The following is a 5924-nucleotide window of genomic DNA, read 5'->3' as shown; positions in this document are numbered from 1 at the left end:
ACAGTTAGGACTTAAAAAAAAAGATTTTATTTCCGTTGACCATAATAAAATTCACCCTCCACTTTGACATTTACTAACAAGATAATAAATTCAAACAAATTCCCCCCTTCTCATTTGTTTGATTATTAACTCTAATTAAAAAAAAGAAAGATTTTTCTTTTCCATCCTTTTTAGTTGCTTTTAATTCATAGGGTTGCATTTCATATTGATAGTAGGAATTCACCAAGTGATTTGAGCATCTTGATTTGGCACACACTTCAAAATATTTTTAAGGGCAAAACCCCATAATCAAGATAAGGTGAGGGATTTCATCACCCTTTCCTTAGCCCAAAAATCACTAATTCCTCACTACACCACCCAAGCCTAATAAAACTCATTAGACGTTGGCCCCTAAGGATTCGAGCTCAATAAGGAACAAGAAATCCTTAAGTGAACCGGTTTAAGTTTTCTCAGATTAGTTGGTGTCTAAGGCAAGGTTTAGGGGTTGCGTAAAGCGCTCCGCAAGGAAAGAGGTACTTAATTGATCTTTGATCACCCTCTAGTACTATCCTTACCTGGCTAACTACCCGGATAAAACTTTTATCTTTTCACTTAAGGAATTTTTGGTTAGGAGCTAGTCTAGTTGAGTTAGGCTTAACCCTAGAGTTAGAAAAAAAATAACTTTTATTTTTCCAAAAAAAAAATTTATAAAAAGAAATTGTTTTTGGTGCATGCAAAACGTGGATTAGGGACAATACACATCAACAAATTCATTTTGAACAAATGGCTAATCCACAAGTTTTTTAAAATTTATGTTATCCCAATAGGATTGAAATTTCCAATGAAGTTCGGGAGTTTGAAGAGAGTCCATATCAGTATTCGGTAAATGATCCATTTTTTCCAACCTACAACCTAGGTTGGGCTGTAGGCATCGAAAATTACCTATAGGTCTCCACAAATAGCTCAGTGTTAAGGGACGACGATGAACGTCACTATCCGATTCACAATAGTTTGATTGATGTCGATGAACGCTTGAAGTAAATCGACGAACTACGTGGACTAACGAAGGTACGGGCTAATCGGGATCCTCGCGATGTTTACAAAAGGAACAATGCCCTTCGTGTCTCATTCACTCTACAGATGATCCAACCATCGGAGCTGATAGAACTCCTTGTCGGCTTTCCAACGCACTTCGAATCACTCAAATCCGAGTTCGGACGAAGAATTTACAGCGGAAGCGGACATATACACCATAACGGAATGTCTCGGACCAACGAGACACCCTAAGGTGTCTCGGCCAAAGCCGAGACACCCTAGGGTGTCTCGGCCCAAACCGAGACACCCTAGGGTGTCTCGAATCAAGGGGAGACACCCTAGGGTGTCTCGGATCAAGTGGAGACACCCTGGTGTGTCTCCAACACAGATTTGGGCCCTTATGCGATTTTAACCGCCCGTTATCTCCTCGTGCCTATAAATAGAAGCCCCGGAGCCTCATTTTTTCAGATCTGGAATTTTGGAGAATTGGCGAAGCCCTGCCGGATTGAAGAGTGATCAAGTTCTTCAACACAAGAGATCGAGAGTCGTCAGATCTACATCACCTGCATCCAATCCTTAGTATTATCCCGTTGTGGTAATTCTAAGAAGAGCAATTATCTCACTTTTGTCGAGATAAGCGCTTCTGTTTCTAGATCTCCTCGCGGATCGACGAAGCTCTGGACCTGATCTGATTGCCAGGTAGTCCACGGATATCAACATCCCCGTCACAGGCTAAAGACCCATGCAAGCAAGAGACGACGAACGGATCTTGTGTTATTTTCGAGAAAGTTGTAATTTTTCTTCTTTTCTTTTGATTAAGATCTGAATTCTTTGTAAACACTAATATTATAATAAGTTCAGTAATGAAGGCAACTTTTACCGAAAACAAACTGGCGACCACAGTGGGAGCCAACAACCTCGCTGCCGAGGCTGTTGTGACACAACCGGCATTCAAGATCTGGGTGAATGAAGAGATCGAATATGAATTCGATTAACAGAAGTTCGAAGAGTACCTCTCTTCCTCCTCCTCCAGATCCGCCTCTCCAAGCAGGCGTAGGAAGGCATCCTCTTCCAAAAAATGTTCGCGGGACCTCCGGCTCGAAGATCTGAGATCCCCTCGCCGTAACTGCACTTACTCCCCGCGACGCTCCTACGATGTCTAACGTGGTCGAAGATGTAGATCCAGATCTCCCATCCGCCGTGAAGGTGACCGCTGAAGGTGCTCCAACTTTGTCGAAGAGGGCGCGCCAAAGATGTCGTCAACGCCTCGCGTGACAATTGGCCAAGGCCGCAGAGTCGATGGACGGGATCCGGTACAATGAGGATCTAAAGTCCAGACAGCGCCAAGAACAACGACGGCGAATCGTCAACTTCTCCTCTAAGACGGAGACAAACGAATGGGTTCGCATCAAGAAGACTCGCTCCACTCTCGAAGAGCGAATCAAGAAACGCCGTGCATTGCTCGCGCATGCCCGAGTCCTTCTGCAGAAAGCGGAAGAGATGCAGAAAGAAGAGACGGTCAAGAAGTCGCCTAGACACAAGCAGGTGTGGGTGCCAAAGGCAAGACCAGCACCTAAGATGAAAATGAACGGAGTTACCGTCCAGCCTTCTTCAAATCCAGATCCCGATTCCCCTGTTCCTGTACCTCCGACGGAGCCAGGTAAGAACGTGGGTCCCACAAGATCCAGAGTTCATTTGAAAGCTCGCCTCGGTCCTTTACCGGAAAATCGAGGTAAAATGCATGTGAAAGAGCGATTGGGACAATTGAAGTGTCCCCAAATAATAGTCCAGACTGGGGGTCGTACCAATCGCCCCAAGAAAGATAACAGAGGGAAAGCCATTGCTACCGACCGCATTGGATTGCGGGTCGAAGTTCAGGAGCCCGCTAGGTTTTCACGCTCGCAGAAGCATAAACTTGAACGTGCGACTCTTGAGAACGCTAATAAAGCATCGTATCCCCAGAGGGAAGCACATTCGTCTGACAATGATAGTATTATACCTGGGAAGTCATGCCAGCACTCTATGGGTTGCTCCAGTTATCAAACTGACGAGTTGTACTATAGAGCCGGGAGTGCGGGTAAGTCTCAAAAGAGAGACGCTCAAGACATGGAGTCTCACTATCTGTGTGCCAACATAATTAAGGCGGTATTGTCAGAATGCTGCTGTTCTAAAGCCCCAAGGAGAGTTTCGGTGTTCGAGAGAATTTCCACCAGAACGTCCGAGACCAAGCCAAGGCGTTTCCGTAGGAAGAAGCCTGTCCGCCAAGAGGACGAATTCCTAGAAGTGTCTGCTAATATGACCGGCAGAGGCAAATCGACACGACTCTTTAGCCCAGATCAGTTTGCTGAAATATCCCAGCATATGACTCGATTGCGTTCAGGGACCAATAGGCGAAGGAATTACCAAAGGATGCAAAAGGGACTTCCTTTGGAAGAGGAGGTTTCAGATGATGGTTTAGATTCCTGCTCGGCTATAGCGTCCGACGACATAGCATCTAGTGCAGGACAACCCTACGAGTCACTTATGATCAGCGCCGAACAAGTAACCAAGATGCTTGAAGAGGCCCTGGCTAAGCAGAAGGAAAGTTTCAAGCTCGAAATGCAGATGGCCATACAGAATATGAGAGAAATGCATGACCAACAAATCCGAGCGCTGACAAAACAGCAAGGCGAGCCAAGTCGTCGTAACCAGGTTGATCTGGAAGATGAGGACACAGGTGCGAATGAAACTCACAATGTCAATAATCCTTCCATCAATGCAAGGGGTGGTAACGAGAATGCCAACGAAGACTCAGGTGAATGCTTGAAGATTAAAAACCTCGAGAGCAAAATCAATGCGTTGATTTCTGCTCAAGAGATGAAGAAGACGGGCATTCCTTATCCATACCCAAGAGAATGGGAATCGATCCCCTATCCGGCGAAGTTCAGTCTAATTAACTTCACGCCGTTTGATGGGAAGGGTTCACCCACTCAGCATTTGATTTACTTCAAATCGCACCTAGGAGTCATCTCCGGTAATGAGCCTCTGATGGTACGGTCCTTCGTTGGCACTCTTCGTGGAGCCGCCTTCGATTGGTATCGCCGCCTCAAGCTAGGAAGCGTGAATAGCTGGGACGACATGGAAACTAAGTTCCTCACTAATTTCTTCGACGAAGACACCGAGATATCCATCGGAACGTTGCTCGATGAGAAGCAACGAGACGGGGAATTGGTCGACACCTTCGTCAAAAGGTTCCGGAACAAGGCGATGAACTGTCGGGACCCGATCACTGAGGAGTTCATTCTCCAGACTTGCCACAACAACCTCGCTTGGACGTATTGGAGGCAATGGGAACATCACCGTCTAACACTTGGAAAGACTTGAAGGTGCGCGGTGAACAAGCCGAACGCTTCCTCCGAAGAAAGAAGGCCGAGAGGAACCGTATTATCCCGTTGTGGGTAATTCTAAGAAGAGCATTATCTCACTTTTGTCCGATAAGCGCTTTCTGTTTCTAGATCTCTTTTTCGCGGATCGACGAAGCTATGGACCTGATCTGTTGCCAGGGTAGTCCACGGATATCAACAGTCCGTCCACACGGTAGAGACATGCAAGCAAGAGACGACGACGGATCTGGTTTATTTTCGAGAAAGTTGTAATTTTTCTTCTTTTTCTTTGATTAAGATCTGAAATTCTTTGTAAAACTAATATTTACCATAAGTTCGTAATGAAGGGCAACTTTTTACCGAAAACAAACCTGGCGACCACCAGTGGAGCCAACAACTCGCTGCGAGGACTGTAGGCATCGAAAATTACCTATAGGTCTCCACGAATAGTTCAGTGTTAAGGGACGATGATGAACGTCACTATCCGATTCACAGGAGTTCGATTAATGTCGATGAACGCTTGAAGTAAATCGACGAACTACGTGGACTAACGAGGATCCTCGTGATGTTTATAAAAGGAACAATGCCCTTCGTGTCTCATTCACTCTACAGATGATCCAACCATCGGTGCTGATAGAACTCCTTGTCGGCTTTCCAACGCACTTCGAATCACTCAAATCCGAGTTCGGACAAAGAATTTACAGCGGAAGCGGACATATACACCATAACGGAGTGTCTCGGACCAACGAGACACCCTAAGGTGTCTCGGCCAAAGCCGAGACACCCTAGGGTGTCTTGGCCCAAACCGAGACACCCTAGGGTGTCTCGGATCAAGGGGAGACACCCTAGGGTGTCTCCAACGCAGATTTGGGCCATTATGCGATTTTAACCGCCCGTTATCTCCTCGTGCCTATAAATAGAAGCCCCGGAGCCTCATTTTTTCAGATCTGGAATTTTGGAGAATTGGCGAAGCCCTGCCGGATTGAAGAGTGATCGAGCTCTTCAACGCAAAAGATCGAGAGTCGTCAGATATACATCACCCGCATCCAATCCTTAGTATTATCCCGTTGTGGTAATTCTAAGAAGAGCAATTATCTCGCTTTTGTCGAGATAAGCGCTTCTGTTTCTAGATCTCCTCGCGGATCGACGAAGCTTTGGACCTGATCTGATTGCCAGGTAGTCCACGGATATCAACATCCCCGTCACAGGCTAAAGACCCACGTAAGCAAGAGACGACGAACGGATCTTGTGTTATTTTCGAGAAAGTTGTAATTTTTCTTCTTTTCTTTTGATTAAGATCTGAATTCTTTGTAAACACTAATATTATAATGAGTTCAGTAATGAAGGCAACTTTTACCGAAAACATGGGCAAGTTACACAAACATTGCATGGAATCAGGAAAACCACTCCGAAACTCTAAACTTCACTCCCTCTTCGACCCAACATTTTCCTAGGGAAAATACAGTTCCTTTTAATTCTCATTGTTCGCGGGAAAAATCGTTGCTTTCTTCATTGATATCATTGCCATCTTAGTTAACAACTTTATGC

The sequence above is a fragment of the Asparagus officinalis genome, chromosome 9, assembly GCF_001876935.1.
Source record: "Asparagus officinalis chromosome 9, Aspof.V1, whole genome shotgun sequence".
NCBI classification, from domain to species: Eukaryota; Viridiplantae; Streptophyta; class Magnoliopsida; order Asparagales; family Asparagaceae; genus Asparagus; species Asparagus officinalis.
This window is presented reverse-complemented; position numbering follows the sequence as displayed.